General features: G+C 38.6%; 1 long non-coding RNA gene across 1 annotated transcript; it reads left to right on the forward strand.

Annotated features, from left to right (window-relative positions):
* The first annotated feature begins 100 nt into the window (after positions 1-100).
* On the forward strand, positions 101-10376 carry LOC138407351 (uncharacterized). The gene is made up of 2 exons (XR_011240777.1): positions 101-3239; positions 6484-10376. It is a non-coding gene; the product is annotated as an uncharacterized lncRNA (long non-coding RNA).
* Positions 10377-16553: the final 6177 nt, after the last annotated feature.

Genomic DNA, 16553 nt, shown 5'->3' on the forward strand with positions numbered 1-16553 from the left:
ATCCCAGCAGTATCTTTGTGTGGTTGTTCAGGATGAGTAAAGTGCGCAGGGTAAAGACAGTCACTGCCAGGTCTTTGAACAGCTTCCTCCTTTGAACTGAGTCATTCTGGCACTGAATTGAGGATGTGTCTTTTCTCTGAGCCTCCACGTTTACAGTTAAAAAATCAATAAAAAAATGAGTACATTTGCCAGTCGATATAAATATGCAACATAAATAGGTGGCTTATGCTCTTTTATTTTCATTTTGACAAAAAAAATACTAGTACGCATTAGTAGCCCAATTAAATATATATGTTGAAATAATAATAATAAATCACAAGAAAACATGCGTCTTCATTCCCAAAATAGTGAAAAAATGGTTGAAAGTGAACAGGTCCCTAGTTACCAAATTCCTCAGTCTATAAACATGACTAGCTTTTAATGGCCCTTTCTCTTATTCTTCCCTAGCTGTAACATTAGGCCTACACAGCTTATAAATCAATATGCCACAGCAATATTGATCATCATATTAACAATAGGCTCTTTAGGCTAATTATTTAATCATTGACAGCAAAATGATCATTGTGCATCATTAGCCTCCAGGGAAGAGTCTACAGTTCCATCAGTTTCATTCCATTTCTGTTTATTTGTATTGAAAAAAAAATCAATGAAACAATAATACTTCACTTCACATTAGAAAAAACAAAAGGTAATAACAGGAAATAACCAATAATAATAAAAATATATGATTTTATAATTTTAAATAATAAGTTAAAGTAGTGGGCATTTGGTAACATGAAAGGCTGATTGGGAATGTGAGGTTAACCGTTGCACTTTGTCTTTAAGTTAACAATTAAAGTTCTTATGGATCAAGAGAGCGGATATGTGGGAGAGTGCTGCTAGGGTTCAAGTTGAGGCCTGATCAACTTCAGCTGGTTCCAGGAACATCACTGACAATCTATCCTAGCTTAGTATCAGAAGATGTTTCATAAAAACTGCCAAGCTGGAGAAACCAGTGACTACCAGGAACAGACTGGTTAACAACCAAGAAGAGGTCTGTGACATCTGAAAAGACTGATGGCAGCTAGGAAAGACAGCAACCCGAGCGGCAGGGGTTAGCATCCCTAACTGGCTCTTCCTCTGTGAAGAAGGACCAAAAAGTAAGCTATGGATCGAATAAAGTTATACCCCAGGGCTAGGGGGGCTGTCCAGCCGGACAGACATAGGGTTACTGACCAACAGCAATGGACAAACAATGACAGTAAAGAATGCTTTTGTGGCAAGATTTGTAAGAACACCAGAAGCCTAATGATCCATCAGTCAAGTTTAAAATGCAAGGAGCGACTGCAAGCACCGCTATATACAGGTTCAGCACCTGGTGAGACAGAGGAAGGCCCAGAAGCACCCCACAGAGCCCAGAGCCTCCACGTGGCACAAACAGTCCCTTTAGTCAGGCAGTCTCAGAGAAGGAGGATCAGGTGGCCTCCAGCTTGCAAAACAACAGAGTGGCAGAAGTTTGAAGATGCAGACAAGGTCCTGGAAACAAAAGTCAAAGAAGATGTGGAGACTATGTACAGACTATGACAACCATCATGGTGAGCATGGCTTCAGAGAGGTTTAGTGTGGGGGAATCAGTAGACGTTATACCAATAACCAGAGAGCAGTGAAAATCCACAAGGGAAGAACTGAAACCTTTGAAGAAACAGCACAAGGAATAGCTTCCTTGTGATCCCACCAGAGACCAGGACTCGGGGCAGTGTGACGCCGTGATTAGACCACCAGAGCCTGCTGCAGCATTTGACCAAGAGTAACATCCTAGAAGATGTAGAAGTACTGCCCCAAGCTAACACACCGGCTTTAGAGGATCCTCAAGGTCATCTGGAGGAGAGGAAAAATGGCACACCAGTGGCGGTTCGCAAAAGGAGTATGGAGTCGTTAAGTGGAGCACTCCAAGAACACAAGCCAGTTTCAAATCATCTCGGTGCTCAGTGTAGGAGGAAATATTTTTTTCAGCATCATAGACACTGGCTGATTTTTTCCTCAGAAATTGATACATCGACAGTGCAGAAAGGTGGAAGTTCCAGACTGTCTTGAACACAGGCATGGTTACACAGCTACTCAGAGAGATAAGGAGAGCACGGGTGATCTGGTGGTGCTGAGGTTAGACCTAACGACTATGGTTCGATGCCCTACAAGCTACTAGGAGAGGCACCATGTGCCAGTCCTAGTAAGAGGATAATCCTGGATTATTACAGCAATTTCAGCCTGAGAGTCTCAGCAGGGTCAAAAACATCAGCATTTGGCTTTCCTGGGGAAAGAAAGAGGAAGGGCATCTACAACAGCACTTATCTAAACAAAGTTACAAAGTGCATCACAGGAAAAATAATAAAATCCATGGCTAGAAAAATAATAAATTATAATAAAAAGGTATTCAATTCAGTCAAATTTTTTGGCCACGGAGCAGTTTAAGCATCACATTTGAGCTCTGTAAGACTGGTTGTTGTGATGAAAATAATAACTTAAATTCTACCTTGGTGTCATCAAGTGTTTCAGCCTAAATCACAATAACGTTGAGAGAGGCTAAAGGTAAATCTGACTGGCTACTGGCTTGAATGGCAGTGCTATGAAAGCCATGTGGCCGGCTCAGTAGATCAGACGTCATTACCTCTGTGCCGTTTTTATTCTATTTATTTATTTATTTGTTTTTAAAATCTCATAGGTGGCAGAGTCAAAAGCTGTCATATTAATCCCAACAGTTCCCACAATGAGCAAGCCCTTTGGCGACTGTGGAGAGGAAAAACTCCCTCTTTAACTTGAAGAAACCTCTGGCAGAACCAGACTCAGTGTGGGCGGCCATCTGCCTGGACCGGTTGGGGTGAGCGGAGAAAAATGGGGACAGAGGAGGTGGGTGGCAATGAGGGAATAGAGAGAGAGATGGGTTGGTGGGATCTGGGGAGGGGAGAGGGACCTCAAGAACATCATCGAGAACTCTATAAGTGTCATTATTGTGGTGAAAGTAATTACAAGTTACATGTTAGAAATGCTTTTCTGTAAAAATAAGTTTTGAGCAGTGATTTAAAAATCGGTATTGAGTTTGCGAGCCTAATCTCATCTGGCAGGGAGTTCCAGAGCCTCGGGGCCCTGACAGAAAATGCCCGGTCACCTTGAGTGGCCAGCCTTGACCTGGGGACAGCCAACAGGGACAGGCTGGCTGATCTGAGGTTACGATCGGGATTATGAGGAGTCAAGGGCTGCGAAATGTAGTTTAGGGCCAGCCCATGATGGGCTTTAAAAGTAATTAAAAGAATCTTGAAATCAATCCTGAATTTAACTACTAACCAATGAAGGAATGCAAGAATTGGCGTGATATGAGTCCTATGGTTTGTATTCGTTAAAATACAAGCAGCAGAGTTCTGAACAAGCTGTAAATGAGATACCAGGGTTTGGCTAAGGCATGTATACAGGGTGTTGCAGTTATCCAGGCGGGAAAAATCAAAGGCATGTGTTACCATTTGTAAAGCAGAGTGGGATAGTACCGATTTGATTGCTTGATCGACCTCAGCTGGGTCACCTGAGAGAGGGTATCTGATGTTCAAATGACCTGAAACACCCAATGATCTCAGGAACATCACTGATGATACACCATGGCTTAGCATCAGATATGTTTCAATTTGATTACATCCAAAAATAATAACACCTTAAAACAGTAATCACAAGCATAAGATGACCTGTCTTTCAAGTTTTACAGTTAGCAGTAGGCTAAACTATTAAGTAAGGCTGCTTTCCCAACAATAACCACAGCAAACTAAGTTATAAGAGGATAAATAATTCAGCAGCTCACCTGTCCAGTAGAAGTTTTTGGGTCTTTGAATCCAACTGGAAACTGATTCTGAAGTTCTTGCCAGTTCTTGACATGCTTTTAATTAAACACTCTTTTTCTTTAATTGTTGGTTTAGTTGGTTGGGTAATTTAACAAGGCTGTGTATTACTGTCAAAGATTGAAAGCATTTCTAGATTAGTATTTTTACTCCCTTTCCCATTGATGGTGCCTTGTCCTGCTAATTAGGATTGATTAAGAGCAGAAGGAGTAGTTTGACCTGTGCAGAGCCAATATTTCATGGTAGTGTGTATTTATGTTCCTGCATTCATATCTGCCTACATTCACCTCTCAGTGATTTCCCTGCTCTTATGTTGACAATTATTACCTGTATTAGATACAAGTTTAGTGTGATTATCATTGTCTTGTAACGATGCCACTTTGTGGCAGTGCTGGACATCAATCCAGGCACTCACTTATCATTCAGGGCATAATATTGATTGTACACATACGAAATCCAGATACTCTTTGTCACTTTGTCAAATATCAATTGTTTTATATTCCTAATATAATATTTGATAAGAGTTTCTGTTTCGTGTTATTAAAAGTGTACAAAACTGACCCTTAAGCTGGTTAATTTCCATAAACAATGAACCCTTGTAGCTTGGATAATGGCTTTCAAACATGATTTCTCTCCACATTCATGAATGATTTGGAACAATCTGCATGTTTTTTTTGGAAAAAAACACATAAAAGAATGGATTTACAATATTTGTGTCACATGTACAAATTGCTAGAGGATAGATGGATTTGAGGACAGAATTAAGAAAAAGCGTATATTTATCCATCCTTTAAATCATGTTCAATGTTTGTACATTGAAATATTTCAAGTTAAAATTTGCCAAACAAAAACACCATTATAATTTTATTAACGGTTGTGTCCCACATGTTGCACTACTGCCATCCTGTGGAGACAGTGCACTCCTACATTGTTGAGTCTTTCAGGTTTCTTCATCAGCCTGTTCTCAGAAGGCTGACCAAGCATCTTCTGCCTGCATATCTCACCTGAATGGCTGGAAACTACACCTGTAGCCTGTGTGAAGCTTTATACCCAGATACCTCATACTTACAAGTCACTCACCAGATCTTATTTCTGGCCTTGACCGAGCTGGTTCTTTGTCATTTTCTTCCTTTTATATACTATCTCTTTCACAGTGTCCAGGAGAAAAATGAGAGAGGCATCTTGGCATGAACCCTTTTTTCTTCTTTACGGTTTTGTGGCAGTTTTAGGTTTTATTCAGTGCTACTTTCGTGCTGTGAGATAACCATTCCCCATCATTTGAATATAAGAATTTGACTGGGAGATAAAGGTGGCATCTGGAAATTAAAGTCTCCTGAAATAGATAGAATCAATCCCACTAAAAAGAAGATGCCACTGTTTTATATTGTACTTCATAGACAATAGTCATAAACTTGTCTATTTTTGCACAATATGGATCTTCCCATATATCTGACCCTGGACCACAATGTAAACAGAGGTGTTATCAGAATTGTACATTTCTACATTCAAATCTAAAAGTTCATTATAATATACTTTAGAAGAAGAGAACTTTCTTATTCAAAGAGAATTTGTTACAATCTCAGTATTTACTTAACCAAAATATCAGATTTTTCTCTCTCTGCTAGGCAGATACAATTTCAACTACAATTTCTTTTCTTTTAAGGTCTACTAAAATCCCAAGGATCACTGTGTTATAATATCAGCAGCCTACAAAAACTGAGCCCAAGAAAAAATTAAAGCAGCATACAGCTTTGTATGCTGCCATGTGTTCAAACAATTGTGTGACACTTTTAGATTTCAGTTTATTATAAGGAAAGCAGGGGATGCTGTAAATGCCAAAAACTTCAATACTCATTTATTTGGTCTCAAAAATATGTTCATATAATTTATTACAATCCAACTGAATATTGGTGTTTACTTTGCATGAAAGACAAGTGAAATGCCTATTAAAGAAACTAGGCTATACTGAGCTAATCTATTCTAAATGGTTCCAATGTATCATCCTGTGACACCAAATGAAGCCGTTCAGGTTCAGTTCAGTTCAGTTTTAGCTTTATAGCACCACATCAACACATACATTATCTCATGGCACTTGACATAGTAAGGTCGAGACCTTACCCTTTAACTGGGAGAAACCTCCAGCAGAGCCAGACTCAATGTGGACGGCCACCATCCTCGACCGGTTGAGGTGAGCAGAGAAAAATGGGGAAGAGAGGAGAGATGGGTGGAAAAGAGGAGAGAGAGGGAGAGGGGGAAGAGACGGGGAGAGAGAGGAGAGAGACCAGGAACAGATATGTAAGCTCTGTCAGACTGGTTGTTTTAGTGAAAATAATGATATTTATAAATGTAATGGTGTTATCAATGATGGCAGAACCAGCTAACAACAACAACAATATTAATAACAATATTACTACTACTACTGCTACGACTACTACTACTACTACTAATAAAAATAAAAATAAAGAGAGGGTGAAGGCAGCGAACAGAAGGGCCCGTTCACACTGCAGTGTCAGTGTTTGTCCATCAGAGGTCAGTGCAGCACCATATGAAGGTCCTGACACTGCCTGACTTTTCATTCTAACACCTTGTGTGGTTTTGTTTTGAACTCCTCTCTATTATCACACAGTGGGTTTTTGAACGTGATGCTCAGCCGGCAGGATGTACAGGATGTGTCCCTCTGGAAAGCCCTCTGTCCGGTTCCTCTCTCCGCTACCGGCCACTTTTCACGTGAAGTTGTCCCCGGCTGGTTGAGTCTCTGGCGTCCCGGTGTCAGCGCAGTGTCTCCGGCCTGAGGACAGCAGACACCCGGCAGCATGAAGGATGGAAGCTGCGAGATGGTTTTAATTCTCTGCTCTTGCTCTATGTTCTGTGCGCTTGGACTGACGCGTGTGGGCTGACCGAGGAATAAGAAGAACAGCACAGAGCGGGACCTGGACAGAAAAAAAGGGCAAAACAACAAAAATAAGAAATATTTAATAATAATAATAATAATAATACTAATAATAATGCTATAAAATGAATCGGTAAATAACAACAATGACTGAAAATAGGAGAGAAAGAACAGAATGTGATTATTTTTGGATTATGCTGAAGAACAATAACAATAATATGAATTTTACAATGATAATAATTATCATTATAGCAATATACATTTTATTCTAACTGCTATCGTCAGAATTTAAAGACTAAAATAATTGTTCAATTTGTTGATTTGCAATTTGTTACAAAATCTCTACGGTTGCTTCAGAATAATATAAATTAATATTGTAAATAAATGTCTTCTGCGACCGAATCAACTGATATGTCTTATTTTCCAATAGTTTCCAGGCAGATTGATTCCCGCATTTTAACGCAGCATTTTATATAATGAGAAAAATGAGGATGACCTGGATGCATGGGCCTGTGCGTGTGTGTGTGGACCTGTTCTCCGTCTTTAGTTGATTCCAAAGAAGAGTGCGCTTTAACAGCCGTGAAGGTATCACGCGGGTCGGATTGACGAGGTTTAGACATCTGTCAGACTCGGCCAATAGAATATACATTAGTATTATTGAAAAACAGCGGGGATTAAGTCCACTTTCTAATCTGATCACATAAATCAGATAGAAACTGAGCGACGCCTCCAAATCGTCACGGATAGCAGAGAAAAAGATCAACATGTGACGCATTCTCTGTCACCAAGGAACAGGCTGTTTGAATTCAAATGCAGTGAATGAAATGCAGTAAATGGTCTTTATATGCGCTCTGCAGCCGCTGGTTGATCTGGTGTCAGAGCCGCAGAGACACCTTCATCTGAGGGTCAAGATGCGCGTCGCTGAAAATCGAAAATGTTCAGCCTTGGTCATTTTTCTGATATGAACACGACATCTCATGAATGTGCTGAGAATATTCTCCACACTGTCGGGTTCATAAACAGCAACAAAAAAACAGCCATCAAGCCCACAGCAAGACATGACTCCTGTTAGATCATGGAAAACATGTCACTATTAGGCCACATGCAACAGCACCGAGGCGGAAGCTGAGCCCTCTGCGCCAGTCTCGATTATCTCGAATGTTTTATCTCCAAATAGATAATAAGTTACATTTCAACAGAAGAACAGAGTGATTCTAAAAGAGCAGTAGAAATAATTTTTGATCTTTTTGAAAAATAATATTTTAGTAAATCACAAATATCATCAGCAAATTAAGACTAAACCCCAATTCATGTGACTCAGATGCTGATATTAAGTGAATTAAAAATAGAACTATTATTATAAAAATGCATGACTGGGTCTGCTTATGAAGATGCTGGGTGATTTGTTTGTTATGCCTTATTTCAATAATGATAAAAACAACTATTGGTGTAAACTATTTTACACCAATAAGAATTGTTATACTCATATTATCCATTTTGCCCACTAAATAAATAAAGCCTCGGTCAGCCTGTCAGGCTCCTTTGGCCTGTGGCCTCACTGGAGCAGCAAATGACATAGTGTAGCCTACAATATTGATTTATTACTATTATTTACTATTTTCATGCTACACACACACACACACACACAGAGACACACACACACACACACACACACACACACACACACACACACACACACACACACCCACATTATTAGTAACAATACTGGAAGGAGAATGGCGAAATGAAGACAGAGTGGTTGGTCGGAGCTTCATCCTACAGCAACATAATGAGCCACAACAAGAGATGAACAGAAGCAGGCGGTGGCATAATGGGACGAGTGACACTGTCTACATGGAACCGGCTTTAGGACGAATTGGACACAAGGTGAAAGCAAAGAAACCTGACTACTGCAATGGTGTTAAGATGAACTGAACAATTTTTGTTTTCTATTCTAGAAAGAACAATGTTTCATTTTGTTTGGTTCAACAAGAATATTACCAAGACTTCTTGTTTTTAAATTCTTTAGTGTTTATTGATTCTTTAATTTCAGAGACATGATTGTATGTAAATAAAAAAACCCTGATCATTTTTGAGCAGTAGTGTGTAATGTTAACAGCTTAGGTTTCCTTTCATGTCCAAAATTCCACCATGTGCTTGTTTTGTGTGTGTCCTTTTTTGTTTTGTCTTGTAATTTGAACATGTAGTTGTTCTTTATAGTTATTAGATCTTCCTCATTGTTGATCGGGCTCAAACTGTCTAAGTGGAACTGCAACTGTAGTATTAACACGTAAACCTCACATAACTAAAGTGGTTAAATAAAGTGAATTAAAAATAGAATTATTATGTAAGGGTGAATGTATTAATTGGTCTACAGTTACAGTATTTCCCCAAAGCATTTTATTAACCTCTGAGGTGTTTCTCTTTCTGTAAAGAAACATTCCTCCAGATAATCTTGTCATGTTGGTATCAGTACAATTGTAACAGTAAAATGAAAAGGGATTGTATGATGTTAACAACCTGTTAATGTTGTCACTCAGTTTGAGAGTGCAGGCTGTGTTGGTATGACACTGTGCTGGTAAATATTTATTTTATGTGTGGCATTAAACACTCTATCTTAACAAATTGGCTTTTTGTAGGAAAAAAGAAAATAGTATGTTCAGCCCAAACATGCAGCACTCTCATATTAATGATTAGTTAGTACTGTATACATTGTTCTTTGTTGCTTATGCCACTCTTGTACTAGCAATTAGGCAACAATAGTTTTTATTTGTCAGCAGCAGCATTAGACTAACAGGCTGTTGTTTGTTGCTGCAGGCAGCAGCCATTATCCTGGAGTGTGGTTGTGCTCTTTCACTCACAGCTACTCATTACCTCATATTGATAGAGCACTAATTGATGTTGTATGGGTATTTGTTTGTAGTGCGAGCCACATGAATGCTGAACGTGTTTTTCAAACTTGGTGACCTCCCACCAAACCACACGGTACAAAACAGAAGGTGACACATTTATGACAGAGGATGATCCCACTTCTGCTGTGTGATGTGAAGCCCACCGCCTCTTGGACTGCAACACTGAAAGGCCTGTAAGTGTTGAACAAACTGAGCATCGTTCCTTATACGGAGATATAATCATGAAAAATGAAGATCACTGGTACAATGTTGTGGACATTTTCAAGGTTTAGAGCTCACATTTAATATGTGCTGTCAAAAATGTTGCGAATGTCATTTAATGTCATGTTAATCATTTCTTATTATTAAGAGGAAGAAAATGGTATTTTGAGATATAGCTCAAACTCAGGTGACACCACCAACCTGCTGTGACGTCATCCACTAATTTCTGAACTGCCATTTTGAATCAAATGTGTTTTTTACTTTTGTCTATTTTTGCATCACCATGTTTCTACAGTAGCCCAGAATGGACAAACCAAACATTGGCTCGATAGAGGACCTGAATAAGCTCATTGTTCATCAAAAGATCATTCACTAATTGATTTTAATTGACGATAATTTACTGACTGATGTGACAGGTAATCAACTTACAAAGTATTTCTATATTGGATTTTACATATTGTTTCAGGATGCAGAGGAGGTTCAGGCACAAAGAAATAAAAGTTTAATCCAGCTAAATACACATGTGAGAGTATTGATACGACCATTCATATAAAGAAAAACAAGTTACATTACATCTTGGAAACGAAAACACCATTTAGTCCTGTGATACTTGTGTGTCTGCTATAAATGTTAGATATGAGCTCAACTCTAAGTTCTTGACAAAACTCAGCTGTTAACTGTATTGAGTTTCAAATCTAGTGAGCAAAGAGGACATTTGGCACTTAAGGGAATTATTTAGTGCTCAGTAAACACAATACAGAGTTTACCCCTTTTATTTTCCATGGAGTGGCTTTAGGACTTGCAGATTTGTTTTTGTGTGAGTAACTATGACAGAGATGTATCAACACCCAGAAAGTGAGAGGGGAAAACTATGTACCTTACAGTTTGATCTTCAGGTTGCAAAATAACCTGTGACCACAAATATTATTACAGTTAAATGTACATCTATATGACTACTGTCCCATAAACAGTGGATTTATTAATCTCAACACAGTCTGACCTTTTGAGACACCAGCTGATCCTTCATTGGCTTCGATCTGAGGTTGATGGAGTTTATATTACTGAAGAAGGTGGACCAGTTAAATCAGCTGTTGCTGTGGAAATGGGTAAATCAAGTGGGTTGAACTCAGTGATTAGAGCCTCACTGGAAGTTGGGAACTAAGAACTCAAATCTTGTCTTATTAATAAGTCAACTTAATAATCATTTACACAACATTGGTGAGCAGAAATAGACTATTTCTAGCTTTTTGTTTTAATGAAAAAATGCATTTATAACTCAATCTACACAAATAAATAACTTCAGCATTAAAGCAGAGCACACATAAAGAATAGCAGAAGCAGTTGTCTTAGAAAAGAGTTTGGGTGTAGAACTGTACCAGTACAGTATGTACCTATGCATGTAGATTACTTGGGAACAACATATGAAGTGATGGCATAAAGGCATTAGGATCTTTCAATTTGCTAACTACACCACTTTTACTATTGTTTTAGATAAATATATTAGCCATATATTTGTTGCGATTCATTCCTTGGGTTTTCTCTCGTTATAATTTAATTTATTTCTTGGGATTAAAGGTGGCCTTGCACAGAGCTGTAAAAAGCTCAACTTGCACCTTGAGGAGCTGGAATACATCTCAGACTTTTATTACATATGAGTGACATCCAGGGTGGGCAACTTCTGTGCAGGCAGAGCTATGGAATTTTGGTGGTGATGAATGACAGCTGACACTTCCGACGTACTGCCCATGACAATACACTGTCCCCTGGATCTTTGTTCATAAGTAAACATACAGATGCACCATGTAGTTATTTTAAGTAGTAACTATAACTTAATTATAAAGGAAGAATGTATATAGTATAAATCCATGTATGTTACACGCACGCACACACACACACAAAAGCTATGTAATCTGTTTTACTTATCTTTTAGACTTCATCTCGTTTTGACACAAAACAGACTCCCATTACTTACTCCAGCGTTTCCCTGAGCCTTAAGAGAACGCATTCTTCAAAACCACAAAGCTTCTGCCTGAGGAAACTTAAACGCATCACTTAAAGGTGGCAAAATGACAATCTGACAGATGCCCTGTTTAGACTACCAGCCTTACTGCACTGATTCACATGCATTTTCAGAACAGGCAGATTATACTCTTACTAATGGACCCTGTGTTAGGTGACTGCTTTAGGAAAGACCAAGGAGATAGTTGCCATGGATACAGGCATAAATTAAAGCCCTTAAACGAGCAGGGGGGCTTGGGTGGGGGGTTGGGGGGGTCCATGTCCTTTATGCTCTACTTGTTTCCCCTCTAAAAGGTACAAAATTTATGGTGGTCTAACAGAGGAAGTAACTTTTCAAGCAACATTTGACATTTTGGGCTTGGATGGTGTATAAAGATGCCAAGATTGACAAATTGAGACATCAGCATGTCGAGACCTTGAGGAAGGCACTCTGCCATTTTTCATCTCAACAAACATTGTGAGAGCTCAAGAGCCCTTCAGAAACTGCAACAGATAAAATAGGAAGTTTTGAGAATAGTGTAAATAGCTCTCATTATCAGGTCGGTGCTCCCAGCCAAAATGGCAAATAGTGGTCTCAGTGAGAGAACATTGTTTACATGAAAGCTGTCAACTGCTGGTGTTAATCTTCTCACTGCAGGGAGCAGGATGTGCATGTTTGAATGTATGAATGAGCTGCTGACAATGTCAACAAGAATGAAATCTCTCTTCAAGTACACGTCTGATTATTAAACAACATTACATAAGTACTCAATTTCGCTTCGGACAAAAGCACCAGGTAACTTAAACATAATCTTGTTTCAAGAACTGGAGGGATGACTAATAATTTTGAAATATCTTTATTATATGTGTTTTCAGATTTCATAAAGCCCAACACCATTTTAAAACCTGAAATTAAATAAAATTAAAAACTTCAGAAAAAGCCCTATAGCAGGAAAAACTGAAAAAAAAAAACTTTAAGAGCAACAGAGGAGCAATTCCTCTTTCAGGGCAGACAGGATGGAGCTGCTAGAGAATAGAGCAACAAAGAAGATTTCTACTACAGATAATAAGGGTGACAACATTATAGATTGTAATATTAATGAGGAAAAAGATAGGGGAAGACATTCAACAATTTACAGGTGTCGTAAACTAGGATGAGAGCCCCGCAACCTATTCTCCACTATGCAAACACACAAGAAGCACTAAATGTGTGTGTTTAGGAGAAGGAGGCAAACACACAGAGGGAAAGAGTGACAAGCAGGAGGCTGGAACTCTTGGAGGACAAAGATCCATATTCAAAACATCTGGATTGAGGTGAACGGCCAGAGGCGCCAGAGAGAGTTCCAAAGATTGCCTATGGTCTACCAAAAAGAACCTGAGTGAAAAGAGAGGACAAGGTAGAGACAAGAGAAAGAGACTCTCGTAATCAAACAACATGGGCTATACATATACTAGTTTTGGCAGATTCATTAAGACTGAGACTGAACAATTGACAGAAGACTGTTGACAGGTACAATACCTGAAAGAATAAGCCACTAATTGAAATCTATTGCGTGAAGGTGAGTTTTAAGTTTGGATTTAAAGACTTCAACAATCAGTCACTGTGATGTGAGCAGGAAGGGTGACAGAATTGTAGCTGCTACATAAGTGAAACATGGCAGTTTTGATTTGTTCAGGTTACTCTTACATGATCAAAATACTGTATATGTCTGCTCTCAGAGTTCTGAGAGTTTCGGAGCAGGAGGTTTTGGGACATCAAGGTTTTCATAGCAGACAAGAAGAATTGTCCTGGGAAGGATCATCAGCTTTTACAGGCACATACAGCTGAGATTCATAAAGTAGTGCAGTGAAAATCAATTCCATGATTGTGTGTAATTTGACCAAGAAGTAGAGAAAAAAGAGAGACATGGGCACAACTCAGGTTGAAAAGCTTTATTTCTTGGTATGAAAACGTTTAGTTTGAGAGACAGGATATTGTGTGTGCAAACACAAACCCTGTGTTCTAGGTTTTTTTTTTTATTATTGTTGAAACTTAAAAAGCTCATAGCCCAGATACAGTATACTTACACAATTACTACTAAGACTACTAGTACTATTAAGAGAAAAATTGGGATGTAAACACCTCATCACAATGTGAGTTACATTTACATTTAAATTTGATAATAATATTATTTATTAATTATTTATTTATTGTACTTTTCAGTAACAAAACTAGACAGCAATTAAACAGACTACAAAAGAAATTCCAACTAATTTTACTTTACGTTAATTGATAGACTATGGTCACATAAACAGTGAAATGTTAAATTCAATTACTAAGATACAACTTACAACAACAACTCTATTACTGTTATAATACTTTAAGAAGATGCCCTCCTATTGGTCCTTCCAAGTTGTACAAGTATGCGTGGGCAACTGGACTTGTTTACTATGACCTGGATGACTGGGAATCTTCACAGACACTGGTCCTTATAGGTCCAACCTACGGCATCCTCCTCGACGGTGGATCATATCAAATACCACCGTTTTTTCTATTAACCATGATGATCGTGCTATAACTTTAACCAAATATTTATGATGATAGTCTTCTTCTCAAGATCTTTCTGTGCTTAAACAAAAAACCCAAACCTTTAACATAGCATCAACACTTTCTCAAAGGGCTAGTTAAACAAATTTCAGATGACATAACTTTCAAAGTCATCGTAGATAATTTGTCGAGGACTGACAAAAACAAGCTTTGCAAGTTGTTTGCTCGATGATTTAATTAAGAAACAAACGGTAAGGAGATCATGTGTCATGTGTCTCTTTACAGGCAGAAAGGGTCAGAAATCTGGCCAATGGCTTTTACAGATGCTTTTAGGGACTTAAAGAACAGTTGAATCCAAAATATCAATACTGCAACCAAAAACTCCATTCTATTTAATAAAATGTCTTTTCTGCATCTCTTGCTGCTATCACTGTGGGGGAGTTGTCATTATGTCAATGTGAAATAACATTGCAAAATCTTCGGATAACGTCCGATGATAATCTTGCATAAACCCAGTCTTATCTAGATGAATTAGACCCTGTATAACTGTATCTAGCTGCTGCACAAGCACCTTAGAAAATATACTGTAAGCAACATTCAAAAGAGATACAGGTGTCATGCTGGAGAGCAGTGGATCCTTGTCAACAGCTGAATCTGTGATTTTGTTTTATTCCATGGAATTCCTTATATTGTGATGTCTGGCGGGTCTTACAGATGGTGTGTGGGAGTTCATCACTTTTCTTGTTTAATTATTAAGTTATCTTTTAAAGATTGTTGTGGATAACTGTTTGACATCTTTATTCCACCACTATAATGGAACATGATAACATTTTAGCAGAGTAGAATGTCCTGCAGCTAACAGTAGCCATTCACTGCTCCTCAGCTTTGTTCAGCAGCTTTGACTTGTCCCTGCTCCTGAATAAGCTTGCCCTCAGTTACAGTGAAGTCTGCTCCTATGGAGGAGAAAGCAGCCTTGGCCGGCCACCCTCAGCCTTTCACATGGACATGTTACTGTGATCCCTAACTGGAGGCAGCAGAGCAAGACGCTGCATCTATTCAGCAGAGAGTCAGGCTTTTGATTTGGTTCATGGGGATCACTTCTAACTGCAGACAAGCATTAACACTGAGTGGGTCGTCATCTTTGACTTGATCAACCAATGATAGGGGAGCAGCGGCGCACCAGCTTTCAAATGAGCTGAAGTAAAAAGGGTCTGTGTGCCACCAGTGCCCAGCTGAATCAAAATGTTGTCTTTTATTCCAAACCCATTAGCAACCTCCCGACACATGCTATAATAAAAATACACATTTATTTTGGTCAAAATGGGATGAAAACAGCACTTCAAAGCTCTTGGAGATTGAAGTATCAATTTGGATGTTTCATTTTTTTTTCTCTTTCATTGCATTGGTGTGGTGTTGGTCATGAGGAGACCCACTCACAAAGCCCAGGATTGTCCATTCAGTAAGATGATTTTTTAATGAAGAGATATCATTTCTTCCATTAATGCTCAGACTTGTATGTATAAGTGTGTGTGTGTGTAAGTGTGCTGTGTGTGTGTGTGATTCAGCCAGATGCCAGTCAAAAGATACTGAAAGTAGGCTAATGGGCTTTGCTCATAGAATATCATTTTTAACTGTTAATGTCACTGTGACTTCAAACAAAACAGGAGTAGTGCTCTCTCTCTCTCTCTCTCTCTCTCTCTCTCTATATATATATATATATATATATATATATGTGTGTGTTTGTGTGTGTGTGTTTGTAAACAATTTTGTCAAGTATAGAGCCACTACTGAAAGAATATCGCCACCATCACATATGACTATTTATTTATTTCCCCAGAACCCTGTTCTGTCTGATCATTTTTTAATTACACTTGAAGAAGAAAGTAAGGGCAACCCCAGGTTCCTTTTCAGCTCTGAGGAGGAATGATTTCATGAGCTTCTTTACAAATAAAATTATAAGCATCAGGGAAAAAGATCACTACCTCCTCCCCATGAATAACAGTCAAGTACTGAAACCATAGAACCACCTGTAGCACCAGATTTATATTTGGACCACTTTTCTCAATATATCTTTCTGAACTGACTTCACTAGTCTCTTCCTCTAAACCAACAACTTGTCTATTAGACAAGTCCCAACTAGACTTTTTAAGGGATTTTTCCTCTAATTG

The sequence above is a fragment of the Paralichthys olivaceus genome, chromosome 4, assembly GCF_024713975.1.
Source record: "Paralichthys olivaceus isolate ysfri-2021 chromosome 4, ASM2471397v2, whole genome shotgun sequence".
NCBI lineage: Eukaryota > Metazoa > Chordata > Actinopteri > Pleuronectiformes > Paralichthyidae > Paralichthys > Paralichthys olivaceus.